A 16,145-nucleotide genomic window follows, 5' to 3' on the forward strand; every position below is an offset into this window, starting at 1 on the left:
ATTGAGTGAGAATTGGGAAGCAGTGATTCTGAAGAGGATTTAAGGATCATAGGGGACAAACAAGTCAACATGAACTCCTGGTGCGATACTGTGGCAAAGGGAGCTAATGCAATCTTTGGATGTATAAACAGGAAAGCAGGGAATAGAAGTACAGAGGTGATTTTCCCTCTGTGTACAGCATTTGTGAGACAAATACTGGAATCCTGCGTCCAGTTTTATGTCCACATTTTATAAAGGATTTTGAAAAACTGAAGAGGATGCAGAAAAGAGCCTCAGAAAAACAGTTGAGGCCTGAAAAAAATACCTTCATTATGGAGTATGCATATTTTCACAAGGAGAAAATAACAGGTAGTAATGAGCTCTTTAGTCTAGGGGAGAAAGGCATAAAGAAACAATGGAAGTTAAAGAGATACATTCAAGTAAGGCACAAATTTTTAGCAGTGAGTTTGAGTAACCACTGGAACAGATTACCGAAGGATGTCGTGGATTCTCCACCTCTTGTTATCTTCAGATCAAGACTGGATACCTTTCTGGAAGATATGCTTTAGTCCAGGGATCGGCAACCTTTGGCACGTGGCCCTCCAGGGTGAGCCCCCTGGCAGGCTGGGACAGTTTGTTTACCTGCCACGTCCGCAGGTTTGGCTGATCGCAGCTCCCACTGGCTGTGGTTCACCGCTCCAGGCCAATGGGGGCTGTGGGAAGCGGCAGCCAGCGCACCTCCCTCGACCTGTGCCACTTCCCGCAGGTAAACAAGCTAGCTCGGCCTGCCAGGGGGCTTACCCTGGCGGGCCACATGCCAAAGGCTGCTGGTCCCTGCTTTAGTCAAACAAAAGTTATTGGGACCAATACAAGAGTAACAGGAAGAAATTGTGTGGCTTGTGTTATACACGACCTCTGACAAGAAGATTTAATGGTCACTTCTGGCTTTAAAAATCATTTAATTCCCCACATACTAGTGCAAGGAATTAGCCACAAGACAAACCCTAGAAAACAATTACAGCTCGAAGATCCCAGTAAATGATGCATACCATTCAACCCTCACTCAACCATCTCACATAGACAGGTTTAGTCTCTCTCATCTTTGGCTTCCTTCTAGCTTTCTTCTTATGCCTCCAGTTGTTCTAGGAGACCTTATTATGCTGGAGGATGTACAGGACCTAAAGACATGGCTACACTTGCAGATGTAGAGCGCTGGGAGTTAAACCAGACTTCAGAGACCGTAGCAGGGAAAACGCTGCCGTGTGTTTACCCTGTCAGCTGCAAGCGCACTGGCGTGGCCACGTTAGCAGCTCTTGCAAAGCCACAAACAGCAGTGCATTGTGGTAGCTATCCCAGTGTACAAGTGTCTGCAATGTGCTTTTCAAATGTGGGGGAATGGAGTGTGACAAGGAGTGTGTTTTGGGGGGCTGAGAGCATGTCAGCATGCTGTCTTGTAAGATCAGACAGCAGCAGACCTCCCTCCCCCCGCCCCACACACTCACAACAGCAGAATTCCACACTAATGGTTGCTTTGTCCGGGAGCAGATAAGCATGCCGAATGTCAGAAAAGGAGCTTTGAAAGGGGATATCTGCATTTCTGTAGCCGATTTCAAAACAATGAGAAGAGTGGCCACTTGACTTCAGGGGATTATGGGACATTTCTGGAGGCCAATCACAGTGCAGTAATGCAACACCTCATTCACACTGACGCCCGGGTGTTTGAGCCAGGGTGCAGTAATCTCTATGCTTCTTGTGGAGATGGATTACCAGGAGCTCTCCAGCTGCGGAGTCCAGGCACTCTTCATGCTCTGCCAGTGTGGACACATCGGGAGTTAGGGTGCCTGGGGTTGCTTTAAAGTGCTCTAACTTGCAAGTGTAGCCAAGTCCTAAGACTTTCTTCCTGTCACTGATATTCCCCTAAATATAACAGAACTCTGGAAAGAGAGAGGATCATGAGTGATCAAAGGCAACATATAATTAACACAATGTGTAATTTACCTGTGGAACTCATCGTCACACAATATTACCGAGGCACACTCTCTAGTCATCATTGTCATCATGTTCCCATTACGCCTCTGGCATTTAGGGCAGCAACACAGCTCCTCCACTCCTGTCTCTTTCTGGCAAGTTTTTCAATGGCTCCCCAGCTGTGCCCCAGGTTTTTCAGATAGGCTTCCACAGCTCTTTGCCATGTTGTTTTCGGGTGGCCTTGTTTTTTCTTGCCTTCAGGTGTCCATCTTATTGCCACTCTGGTGATGGAATCAGTTTCCATCCGAAGCACATGACCGATCCAACTCCAACGCCTCCTGGCAATGATGGTGCTCAGACATCCTTGAAAAGGATTACATGTTTACCAGTATGTAACAGCTCCCATGGCTACCCTGCTAGTATAAATTACAAGGCTTGTCAATAATTGGGCTTCAGAGCATGAACTGAGAGCAGGAAGAAATACCTTGCCATAATGAAGTATTGCATAATTAGTTGCATTATGGAAACAGAAGTGGGAGGGTGTTACGCTTCCCCTAACATTTCCAGCACTGTCCATATTAGGAAATATGGTGCCGGGATTGACTCTTCCACTAAGGTAGTTCTTACACTACTAAAACTTTTATGGAGTTCATTCTGGCAAAGAGATGGGTTGTGATCACTTGTAACGTGATCTGGATGAAAATCTGATGTGAAATGAATGGTTATAAGGTGTTAATAATAATTCAACATTATAGGGTCTTTCACACACTTTCTAGTTTAGTGCTAATTTTACACAAAGAGAATTTATTAATATTGCATGAAATATTAATTGACATCATAAACAAAGTAATTTTATAGTCAGAATAAAATTGTTATGATTCTAAACATGTATATCACAGGAGCCCCTCCTCATTGCCAGAGCACCTCTTTCAGGCTGTGCCTGGGGATTAGCTCTGCCAGCTGGAAACCCTCTTCTTGCTCCTCGGGAGCTGCAGCACCCTGCCTTTGTGGCTTACGGCTCTGGACAACTCACAATAGTCCTCCCCTTCCGGGGTAATAAAATCTCTCTGGACCAGTTGTCCATCTGGTGTCTCCAGTGCTCCCGTTCCACTTCTTAGTTGATGGTAGTGGAACCCAGGCCAACCGTTGACACTGGGTTCTAGCTCACGGATCCTATAACAAATAGCCAAGGTCTGTGCAGTCCTACACCAGGCTGCTGTTTCCCTTGGCTTATTCCTACCTAGCACTCTCAGGTTTCCTTTCCCCACAACTCTTCTGGGGTTGACTCTTCTTGTAGGGCTAGAACCCCAGGGCTTATTCTCCTGCTTGAGTTTTCATCTCCCTTCTCTCTGCTTCCAGAGAGTAACTGCAACCCCCTTTCTGCTACCAGCTCCCTGGTTTTATAGAAATCCCACCTGTTCCTGCACAGATGAGTTTCCTTTATATAGGGCTTTCCTTTCAGCCTAAATATCTTCCCCCAGTTTGCAGCATGATAGGTTAATTGCCCCATCTGGCCTACATTAACGCCTTTAGGGAAAGTGTGGGAAGCACACCCTATCACAATGTGCATCATGCTTTCATGACCAATGGGATATTCTGTAGAGTGTTGACTTGGCCAGTGCAATAATCTCACATGATTCCTCAGTTTATGTTCTGTAGGCCATCTTTCTGCCCTTAATTTAGAATTCTGAGTAGGAGTCACTTTGCTGCTAATGCAAGAATTCCTAGAGGTTTTCCTAGAGGTTTCATGATATACATGTTGCTTTTTACTTTGTGTGAATATGATGCCCATTAAAAGGAAGGACTCTTAGCAATGGTTTGGACCAGGAATAAGACTATCCTCCACATCTTTAGTTCTGCCAATGCACCTTGGTCTCTCTGATCAACAGAACAGCCCTGCAACTTAGATATTGTGTCTCTTTCAAACAAAGATTGCCGGACACATGGTGTATGTTTATTTGTTCTTGGCTGTATGACAGGGTTTTCTGGAGAATACTCGACCTGACTCCATTGATAACCCAGCAAAGTACACAGGCATACCATAGCTATTTGGGAACATAGGATTTCCCATTCCACTAATCTACTGAGTCCCTCAGTCTATCTCTGATAGTAATGCAATATTTTACGGGAAACCGGGACAAAAAAGATTCCATCCTGATATCTGAAATGATCAGCTGATACTGTGAAGCTGGAAAATTGATTAGCTTTGTTTTAGACATATATAACTGCAAATGTCATTGATCACAGAATTATCCTGGTACAACATATCCAATTGCAATATTATTTATATAGTAAACGTAAAAAGAAATTATGGGATATGCAGCTTTGTTTAGCTAAAACATATCTGTTTCTCCCTCTTGCTTGAGACACTCCATCTTTTGTATAATTTCTGAAGTTGCCCAAAGTTCACCTGGGCTGTTATGCAGCCAAAAGACATTCAAATGAGAGAGGCAGGGCTGTCTAAGAGACTGTTCTAATCACAATTACATGAGAAGTTACATGTATTGATAATAATAATAATAATTAGCACACTTATAAAGACCAGCCATTAATTAGAGCTGATCAAAAAATGGAAATCCCATTCTCTTCTGAAAAAAAGTAGAAATCTCAGAATTTTTTCTTGAAATGTTCCATAATATTTATTTGTATAACTTCAATTATAATATATTAATATAATATAAATGTCAACATATTTCAATTATTGTTATACTATAAGCCTAAATGAAACTTTTGACTTTATCAGAACAAAATGATGAGATAATTTCTTGTCAAAATATTGATGAAATCAATGCATTCCTGCAAAACTTTTTGATTTTTGTAGACTCAACATTTTCCAGCAAAGAAACTTTTCATCAGCAATTTTTTTCATCAGCAATCATCTCTATAATTAATCCTCACAACACTCCTCTGAGGTAGACCAATGAGAATTATTAACCTCATGTTTCAGACTGAGACAATGAAGACCAGGGCGGATGGACCTGATAACCGTCTTCAGATATATTCAGGGCTGTTATAAAAGAGGATGGTGATCAATTCTTCTCCATGGCCACAGAAGGTAGGACAAACAGTAATGGGCTTAATCTGCAGCAAGAGAGATTTAGGTTAGATATCAGGAAAATCTTTCTGAGTATAAGTGTTGCTAAGGTCTGGAACAGGCTTCCAAGGTTGGTTGTGGAATCCCCATCATTGGAGGTTTTTACAAAAAGGTTGGACAAACACCAGGCAGGTCTATGTTTACTGTGTCCAGCCACAGTGCAAAGGGCTGAACTTGATGACTACTCAAGGTCTCTTCCAGCCTTACATGTCTCATTTCTACGACTAGAGTAATGAAGTAATTTTCCCAATGAACCAGAACAAACTAAACTCAGGGTAGAGTTTTAGGTTACCAATTATGTCCTTAGAGGAGGAGCCAAATTCAAATCTTAATTACAGCCCTGTAAAATCCAGAGTTTCTTCCACTGATTTCAGTGAAGGCAAGAGATTTACACTAATGTAACAAACAATTTGGCTCAATGCCTTTTTAGTACTAATACCGCCTCTTGTCTTGCAAAATAAGGACTGTCTACACTGCAGCAGGGAGTGAACCTCCCAGCCTGGGAAGTCAGATTCACGCTAGCAGGGAATGAGCATTCTGCTAAAAATAAAAATTGCAGTTCATGCTGTCATGACTTACGGGAGGGAGGTGTCCTTGAGAACCTGAGCTCCAGCCTGGGCCACAACATCCATATACTGATGTTTTTATCTCAGCAGCTTGAGCCCCATTAGCGATTCATCAAGACCCGCTAGTGCAAGTCTCTCTACTCAGGCTGTGAGGCTCGATCCCATCTGCAGTATAGAAATACCTATAAATGCAGGGGATCTTTAATAACCATAGTGGTCAGGATCCTCATTTTAGAACTCAGGCACCGCTATTAACACAGAACCTCTGAACACCCTGCTGAAGTATTGGTTCTGAGAGATTCTGAGCTATGTGCTGACTTATCAACAATATATTCTCTTGCACTGTCTTTTGTTTTGTGCCCTCTCTAAAATCAAGTACTGACCAGGCCTGGCTCTTCTTAGCTTGGGATTTGAAACCTGACACGATCACAGGTTAAGGGAGCAGACTTGGTTTAATCACACATCTGTGGGGAGAACACAGTACTCTTTATAACAGTTCAAAGTAACACAATGCAGTTTGGGAAAGAAAATAAAGAAGAATATAACACTCAATTAAAGCAAGAGGAGGATTTTTAATAGGTAGAATGTAGCAGACTGTGGAAGACTCTCCTACTCCTAGGTCAAGTTCCATGGGTTCTTTAATTATCAGACAAAGCCAGGGGTTCAATTTTATGTCTCACTGGAAAGCCCGTAGCTTTATAACAATATGCTTTCCCTATCACCAGGCTGGGACACTGATTCACTTCTGACTCAGAAGGAAGAACATTACCTGTTGAATCATGCACGCCACTTCCTGTAGTACCTTATTTTCCCCTGGAGATCTCCCACTCAGTTATTAACCAAGCCCAACCCAGCTTAGCTGATTCTATAGAATAAGATCACAGCCTGCAAGGGTACAGAATAGATAGGGATGTCCTGGGATGTGGTAGGTGGCTCATGCAGTCTCTGCCCCACAACGTGCTTACCGTCTAAAAAGATAGGGTGGTGTAAACACACACACACACAGAGTGATCACAGTGATGATAGACATCTATTTTAGTTGCTGAGTTGACTGTTGCTATCATGGGATTATAATTTTTATGGTAACGTATACGGGGACAGATTTATGAGCTGAGTTATGGTCCCTTTGTACCATTCAGGTAACACAAAGGAGCCATAACCCACTTGTAAATGGCCAGCAGAGAATTCTCCTGTCAGATCCTTGGTGGCCCATCTGTGGTGCAGCTGGAACTTGCATCTCCATCCCCCTCTTCTCCTTATCTTATAGGGCATGTCAGGATGAGGAAGGAGCTCCACCCTAGCAATCCTTAAGGACAATAAAGCAATGGCAGAATTTAAAGCTGCCTTGTAGCTGCTTTACATTGAGTTGGGATTGGGAATGGCCCATGGAATCAGGGAGTCAGATTTGGCTCTAGGATGATCTCCCACCTGCCCATCCTAAGCAAAATTCAGATCTGGAGAAAATCTAGCTGATTAAACTCCCCTCCTTCTATTTTCCAATCACTATTCATTCTGCTCAAACAATCACCAGCATCAGTTCTGAGATATGTCCATCCCTCTCAACATTTGATACCTTCACTTCAGGTTAAATTAGTTTTCTTTTAAAGTAAAGACAAACTAAATAAGAAGATGATGTAATTCCTCTGATGTTGTCCTTGAAGGGTGAGTGAACCTTCATGAGAGCATTTGAAACTTTGTGAAATAGAACAAAGCTTGTAAGTTGAGAGATAAGTATAAAGAACTGTACATTAAAACAAAACCTCTAAAACAAAACCTCCAATAGAGGACTTCAAAATAGCCTGACTGGCTGAGGAGAGAATACAATTTGAATTATGTAGGCAGGAAATCACAAACTAAATATTAAAACATCCCTAAGTGTTGCTTCCATCTATGAGTCAGTCTGATATTTTTAATGAATAAGCAACTATTGAAAAATGTTTCAAACAATAGACAGAAAACAAAGAAGCTCCTTTTAGAAAAGCAAGATTAAATCCTGCCAACAGCTTCCCAGTGCCATCAAACTATCTCTCCAGTTTTGTTTAATAATCAATAACATGGTGAATAATTTACATCATTGCAACCAGACGCTGCCATAACTTTATCTGTAGTCCTTAGCGAGCAGAGTATGATACATGGTCTTTTTTCACTGTTTGCCCTAACTGATTGCCTTTAATTCACATTGATCTGACTGAATACACTGTGTAAATCTGCCCCGCGCAAGCAGAGAGAAAATGAAACAGCTATTAAAGATGACCAGAGAGAAATTTGATCAGTTTAGCCTAATCTATCTAATGCAATGCCACTCACACTCTTTCAGTCAAATTGCTTCAGCCCCAGCTGCATTAAATACATAAAGCCTGGTGACATCACCCAAACCACTCTGTAAGAGTTAGCCATGACCCAAGACTTTGAACAACCCCTCTCAAGGTATGGAAATTAAGACCCTATCACTGCAATAAGCCAAAAGAACGCCAAAATCTGGCTAATTAATTAAACATCACACTGTCCCAATGAGGCAGGTAAGCATTATTAGACACATTTTAGAGACAGATAAACTATGTCACAAAGAGGTTAAAGGACTGATTGCAGCTGCCACTGGCCACGGTTCACCGTTCCAGGCCTATAGGGACTGAGGGAAGTGGTGCAGGCCGAGAGATGTTTTAGTCGCCACCTCCCGCAGCCCCCATTAGCCTGGAACAGCGAACCGCAGCCAGTGGCAGCTGCGATCTGTCAAACCTGTAGATGTTGTAGTTACGTAAACAAACTGTCCCAGTCCGCCAGCAGATTTCCCTGATGAGCCGCATGCCAAAGGTTGCCAATCCCTGTTCTAGTTCAAAGCAGCAAGTAACCCGTGCCCCATGCTGCAGATGAAGGTGAACCCCCACACACACCCTTCACAGGGTCTCTGCCACCCTGATCTGGGGGGGAAATCCTTCCCCACCCCAAATATGGCAATCAGTTAGATCCTGAGCATGTTGGCAAGAACCACCAGCCAGACACTTGGGAAAGAATTCTCTGTAGTAACTCAGAGCTCTCCCTACCTAGTGTCCCGTCTCCAGCCATTGGAGATATTTGTTATTAGTAGCCATGCACGGGTCACATGCCATTATAGGCAATCTCACTATACCTCTATAAATTTATCAGGATCAATCTTGAGTCCAGTTAGGCTTTGTGCCCCTACTGCTCCCCTTGGAAGGCTGTTCCAGAACCACATTATACCATAAAGAGGAGATTCAGTACCAGGACATCTTATTAGAAGCTCTGGACTTCCACGCTAATCTTTCTAACAACTTGCATGAAGTTATGTGCATGATATTAACTCTTGAAAACATGGAATTGCCTGATTAATTAAATGTGTGCCTTTAATAATGTAGGGAGAAAAGTTTAATCTGAGTTCAACTCAAGGAGCATACTGCTTCAGCACAAAGGCCAAGATAAACTAATACTTTGGATATAAAAATCTACCGTCTGTAACACAGATAAGATGAAGACTGCCATGGACTGATTAGCATAAGTAAAACAGACATTTAATACAGTAGCACTATGTATATATGGCTGAGATTAAGCTCTTTATACAGTTTTATGGTTAACAGCATATAAATGCTCTATCTACAACTGTAAGACTAAACCACCTATTCATTTTCCCTAAAACTAGCAGTGTGGCATAGAAGTTCACACTGCAATCTGTGGAATGTAGTGTAATTGCACACCCTTGGGAAAAGAGATATGGCTGTTGTACATGTGTTCTGTGTCTGATCTAATGTACTACACATATTAAAATAGAACAGAGTATTAAAATATATTAAAACATATTCAATTACTAAAAAAAAACCCTAATTTTCATGCTAGATAAATCTTGGCCGAGAGGAAGGCTAGATGGTTCAGGGGACTGATAATGGGATACGTTGCCTTTCTCCTCTAGATCTCTGACCCAATTTCATAGTGACTGAAAATCATTACCACAGGACGGATGGTTGGTGTTACTCAGAAACTTTTTGATGCCAGTTGGCAGAGGGCACAAGGGGTGCAAAGAGTTTTATAGGGATCCCCTTTCTTCAGATGTATGCATATTAAGTTTGCAAAGGGTGTGTGTGTGAGGTCTATGCCAAGAGTCCTCTGGTCATCATAATCATTGCAAATGTATGCACAGATCATGTTTAAGGAATTATATGTTGATACTGAAAATTATGTTGTTAAGGTATGTGAGTTCAGGCAGGTCACTAGAAGGTAGTAAACATACTCCTGTCAAGTCAGAGGGAAGAGACATTTAGCTCTCTCTGGCTGGTCATGTGTTTACTGTGTATTGTGCGCTTCACAAAGGAGGCCTGCCTACAGTCTAAACTGAATGTTAATCAAGAGACTGTGAAGTTGACAAGAAAGAGACACACAGGAAAAAAAACAACCAGCAGGTAGCATCGTTTATGAGTAAGAATGTTTGGGGTGGGGGGAAGGAAGCAGGTAAACCGGGGGAACAGGGAGATCTCTGTGGAAAAGATCCAGGTTGAGGCAAACTGATGGCGTGGCTTGTCTCCTGAATGGAAGATCGCAGCCAAGTCTGGCTATAATACCCTGAAATATAATATGTCTTGCCCTATAAGACATAACAATAACTCATTAAGTAAGTCTAGGTTCTGGAATGTGTATTAGGTTTTTATTGTATATGTAACCATTTGTTTCCACTATTCCTACTTTCTATCACTTGATCCTCTAGACTTTATTAAATAAACTTTTACCTGTTTCCACTACAAATTTATGTAAGTGCTGAGTGTTCAGTGAAGCAGTGATCTGAGGTATAACTGGTAAGCTGCGGTGTACTGATCTTTTGGGAACAGTGACTCTGAATTCTGTGAGTGTCCAGTGGAACAGGGGCTGGACACTCCCGGGAGACACTCGGGGTTGCAGTGTGCCTATAGCTTGTGGGCTGAGATGGGAGTGCTTGTGTTGCTCATGGCTGGTGGAGTCGGGGAGCTGACCCTTGGCAGGCACAGACAAGGCTCCCTCATGTTACAGGCAGGTGGTAGCGAGGTGCCTCACAACCCTGGGTACACCTCAAAGCATCACAGTTGGCAACCTAAAGGAAATGAGTCCCTGGATGTCAATTCAGTCCCTAAAGGAGATGGGTGAAATCCTGAATGCAATGGGAGTTTTGCCATTGATTTCAGTAGAGCCAGGATTTCACTCCGGGTGTCCAGATCACAGAAACCACTGTCCTTGTTGGCTGTCTCAGCAGAGTAAGCAAGGGATGAATGGGCAGGGAGAAGGAATTATGCTTTTACCCCTAGAGCAGCTCCTTTCGCACAGGCAGTATGGATGTGTCTGTGTTGCTGCCTATGCTGGACTGTGTTTGCCCTATATATCAGTAAAGGACTCTGGTATCAGTCCGATTATTTTCACCTGCACTTAGAGGAACCCTTTTTAAAGGATACTAAGCATGAGGTATGGTATTTTCCCCTCACAATCCATATCTCCACTAGAGCTGGCCACATTCTATTCAAAGAGTTTGTTTCAACTATCACATTCATTATTTACAAATCGTTTTTGATATTATTCAACTGGCCCTGAGTCTCTGCCATCCGAACCAATGACAGAGATGGGAACAGCCCTGATTTTTAGATTGTCATCAGGCTCCACTAATACAACACACATTGCCTGGACACGCTCAAGAATATGAATGTGTTTTCTCCTGCTTCTGTGCCATTGCATGTTTCATGGAATTTATGATTATTGGTTAACAAAGCCAAGAATAACATTGCAGGGCTCTTCTCACTCAGGGAAATAGCTTGAAAACATAATCAGGACTAATGACATCTTTTGTTTGTTCCAGACAATTCATGTAAATGGAGTAGGAAAATCAACTGACTAATTGAAAGTTAAAACAAAAAAAAAACCTGAAGCACAATTTTATTTAAATTTCCCCTTCTCTATGTATACTGAAAGTCAGCACTTTCAGTATACAAACTAGGCCAGTTATGGGGACTGAAACTTCTTCCGGCTACCTAATGACTAAAACTCATTACATGCAAGGTAACTCCCACGCAAAGCTCTCATTTCTCTGATGGATATCATTCACATGACTTATCTTCTCTTCCTAATTTCATTCCCAGCAATTTGAAGCCTTCTTAATCTTCTGGTCTTTACATGCATAGGCCCCTAAAAGTCAACTTCTGCTGCTCTCTGAATCTGGTACAAGAAACTGTCAGACACATTTATCTTCATTGTTCTGATTGTCCCACAATTTACCCTACTCATAAAGAAAAGTCAGCAAAGCTTTGTAATACTGGCAGTACTAAGTTCTATCTACTCCTATGTAACATTACTGAATTCAATGACTTTTTAAAGCCATGCTCTTCTTTATAAAGATTAGATCATCCAATCAAGGAACCACAACACATGACCCAATTCTGAGTTCAAATTTGCACAGCTGTCACTAAGGCAGCTTTAGGGACCTTGCTCCCACTTATAGGAATAAACATCTAGAGATTGTGACCAAATGGTTCCTACAAATTCTAGAACAAAACTAACAAACAAAAATTAACATTTAGCTCTTTTTCTGTCCTGCCCTGAATTTGAGCAAACTGGTTTCTCATCCCTGCTGTGTACACAAGCTTTGTACTAACGTTACCAGATCTTTAAGGAAAGCTTTGGAGTAAAAGCTTCCTCAAGCTTCTGAGCTCATCTGGTGTCTGCACACACAAAGACCCCCATGATCTGAGACAAATTAGCCTGTGGAATGTTTTTGTTTTCAGAGATGTGCTCTGAAATGACAATGTTTACCACACATCTGGAAAAAGTGTGTGTAGGTTAGGGCCAGGGGGTGGGAAAGCCTTGGAAAAATAAAACATGAAAAGGAGCAGATTGGGTGGGAAAAGTAATTTAAAATAGTGTGAGGTGAAAAGGGGACTGCAACAAAGACAAAAGCTGCAAAAATACTTTCAAGAGTAGCATTTTCTTCTGGGGTTTGCAAATTCTTGGCTTGACACAATATCACACTCCAAGATAGTGGATCAAAAGCCAGACTGGTTTGGAGTGTCATAAGAAACTGAAACTAAAGGAAGGCTAGGGGTTGGGGGAGAACAGGTTCCTAGAAATTCTACCAAATATTTTTTTTAAAGAAGCATATTTTGCTTTCAGAGGAATCACTTGTAAAATTAAGACACACAGGGTGAGATTCTTTGCTGTGCCTAAACGATGTATAACAGAATTCACAGCCCAAGGGGAATAGGGCTCTACGATATTTTAAAGCCCTCCCCTCTTGTGCTACCATGAGGGCTGGAATGATCACCAGTGTAACTTAAACAGCCCTGGTGGCCTAGCTATGGCAACCTCCTCAGTCTGCTCTACGGGTTGCTGCACTGCCCAGAACCCCCACAGCATTGCTTTCTATAGCCCTGTCTCTCCCATGACCTTCCTAGCTCTATCACCACACTGGACACACTTCCTTGGCTAGAGTCTGTCTCTACAGTGCTTATGATGGGGGTAATCCTTCCTCAGCTGGACCTCGTTTTCTGAGAAGCCCTTTACTTTTCTCCAGAGCCTTTACTCAGTGTAAAGAAGCCAGATTGGCATCAGGATCTTATCTGCTTCTCTCACTAAGGCCCTGATCCTGCAACTGGTTCTACATGGTCCAGCATCTATGCCCACATGGAACTGGTTGCAAGATTGGGACTGTACAAATTCAACTATAACTAGCGATGGCCAAAAGTTTTCAGACAAATAGTTTATTCAGAAAAAAAAAATGTAGTTTCAGGGAACCCCAAACAATTTGCCAGTTTGACCTGATTAGTTTGGTTTTGGAAAAAGTTTTAGAGGCTAGTTTCAGAAAACTGTGTGTGTTCCTGATAACCTTTAGGTCAGTGGTTTGGGCACTTACCTAGGATGTGGGAAATACACTTTTGAACCCCTACTCTGGAACAGGGACTTGAATTCAGATTCCCACTCTCTTTGGTAAGCAGGCAGACCACAAGGCTATAGAATATTCTTATCTCAGTCTTTCCTGTTGCTGTTCCACTTTGTATACATACTTAAAAATTCATTAGGCCAAAGAAAGAGCGAGTGAGACTAACTCTATTGTCTCCTAAAATGTAGGAGATATGGATTCAAATGTTATTTCTGCCTGATTCAGAGGAGGGATTGGAATCCATATCGCCAACCTGCCAGGTGCCTGAATCATAGGACTATAGAGTGCCTTTGAGTCTTGCTTTTCCAATGAATATTTATGTATTTGTACACAGCGGAACAGTTTTCAACAGGAGAGATTACAAGCAGAATAACCTGGTGGGTATGAAGCTCCATTGGTAGGGGGAGGTTCTGAGTTTGAGTCCCTACTCTAATGAACATTGAAATATTGTTACAACAACTTCAACAGGAACATTTGAGAGCAACCCTCCCCAGAATACCCTAGTGTCAGGATGCATACCAGGGACAAGGAAGGTCTTAAGTCCCTGGTCCAGACTGGGGATTCAGACATGGGCCTCTCTGGGAAAATGTCTTAATCAGTGGACTAAAGATTATAAGGGAAACCGACCCCTGTAGTTTTCTGATGATGACCAGCCTTTGCTGACAAATTGAGAACTCAATGTTTTGTTTTCAGTTTGCTGGCTGACCTGAAAAGTAAATGATTTCCTTAGCTCTAACTATATCTTCTATGTATTTAAAGACCAGTGAGATAAAGAGAGGGTGAGCAGCAGGGTAATCTTCCCCTACACCGCAGTAGGAAGGAAAAAGTATGCTAATAACATATAAATACCACAAGACAACAAAAATCTGGTAGGTCAAATTATTAAGAGTCATAAAGTTCAGGGAATTACCCCACTATTTACTAATTTATAGATTTTATTCTATTTTAAATAAACAGATCAATAAAAAAAAGCATTGAAAGTAAGACAAAGGTTGAAAAAACAGATTTATTTTCTAATAATTATGTCAGACATGCTATCAATACATGAAAATAATCTGAACCTGACACTAAGTCTTTGGTATATTCTCAAAAATAGTTCCATCAGTTGTGGAATAATCAAATCCACGATTAAGAGAACAATTAGATGCAGGTTAGGTAACACAATGTGCCTTTTCTTTGCTTTCAATGAGGAGATTTAAGATGGATCAAAATAAAAAGGGCAAAATTCTGTCCCCATTTAAATCAATGGCAAAACTCCCATTGATTTCAAGCAGAATTTTACCTGCAATTCATAGATTCATAAACTCATAGATATTAAGGCTAGAATGGATGAGATCATCCAGTCTGACCCACTGTATAACAAAGGCCACAGACTTTCACCTAGTGACCCCCTGTATTGTCTCCAATAGCTTGTGTTGGACAAAAGCAGATCTTCCAGAAAGGCATCCAGCCATGATTTGAAAACATCAAGAGATGGATAATCCACCACTTCCCTTAGTAGTTTGTTCCAATGGTTTATCACCCTCACTGTTAAAAAATGTGCCTTACTTCACTATGAAATTGTATGTCTTTAAAATCCAGCCTATAGTTCTTATTATGCCTTTCTGTGTGCTAGACTGAAAAGACCTTTAGTATCCCATATTTTCTCCCCACAACGATATTTAGTCATTTGGGCAGAACACAAGGAAGACACTGATACTATACCCCAGTAATTAGGGCATTTATCTGCAATGTAGGAGACCTAGGTTCAAATCCCTACTACAGTGAGTGTTTACATATATAGATGGATAGATATAGATAAAGTGGAACAACTCCGACAGGAAAGACTCACCCCAGAATACTGGTTAGGGCACTCAATAGGCTGTGGGTTCAAGTTACTGCTCAGACTCAGGCAGAGCTGGGTTTTGAATCTGCAGCTCTTATATCCCACCTTAGTGGTCTAACTACCAGCTTCTTTGAAGGTGAGGATTTCAGTTGCTAGGATACAGGTTACCTATGCAGCTGTCCTGGCTTGGGTGCTTAACTCCAGGACGCAGTTCATGGCTGAAGATCCTGAGCAGAGAGAGGTGCTGTCATAAATATAAAGGGAAGGGTAAACCCCTTTAAAATCGCTCCTGGCCAGAGGAAAAATCCTCTCACCTGTAAAGGGTTAAGAAGCTAGGATAACCTCGCTGGCACCTGATCAAAATGACCAATGAGGAGACAAGATACTTTCAAAAGCTGGGGGGAGGGAAAAACAAAGGTTCTGTCTATGTGGTGCTTTTGCTGGGGACAGAACAGGAATGGAGTCTTAGAATTTAGTAAGTAATCTAGCTAGATATGTGTTAGATTATGATTTCTTTAAATGGCTGAGAAATTAAGCTGTGCTGAATAGAATGGATATTCCTGTCTGTGTGTCTTTTTGTAACTTAAGGTTTTGCCTAGAAGGATTCTCTATGTTTTGAATCTAATTACCCTGTAAGGTATTTACCATCCTGATTTTACAGAGGTGATTCTTTTTATTGTTACTCCTTTTTTACTGTTTCTTCTATTAAAATTCTTCTTGTAAGACCTGAATGCTTTTTTCATTGTTCTTAAGATCCAAGGGTTTGGGTCTGTGGTCACCTATGCAAATTGGTGAGGATTTTTACCAAACCTTCCC

General features: G+C 41.7%; 1 long non-coding RNA gene across 4 annotated transcripts in view; it reads right to left on the bottom strand.

The window, feature by feature from the left end:
* The window catches only part of LOC311522198, a 141,318-nt gene that overhangs the window by 75,008 nt on the left and 50,165 nt on the right, over window positions 1–16,145 (bottom strand). For 3 of the 4 annotated variants that reach the window (XR_014712072.1, XR_014712074.1, XR_014712075.1), the window contains exons 2-3: window positions 4,883–5,028; window positions 1,978–2,310 (exon numbers count right to left, since the gene is read on the bottom strand). This is a non-coding gene — a long non-coding RNA (uncharacterized lncRNA). Of the gene's footprint in view, window positions 1–1,977; window positions 2,311–4,882; window positions 5,029–5,990; window positions 6,072–16,145 lie in introns of all 4 variants that reach the window. The other variant, XR_014712073.1, reaches the window with a different exon arrangement.

Source organism: Lepidochelys olivacea (genome assembly GCF_965140295.1).
Source record: "Lepidochelys olivacea isolate rLepOli2 genome assembly, chromosome: 6".
In the NCBI taxonomy this organism is placed as follows: Eukaryota; Metazoa; Chordata; order Testudines; family Cheloniidae; genus Lepidochelys; species Lepidochelys olivacea.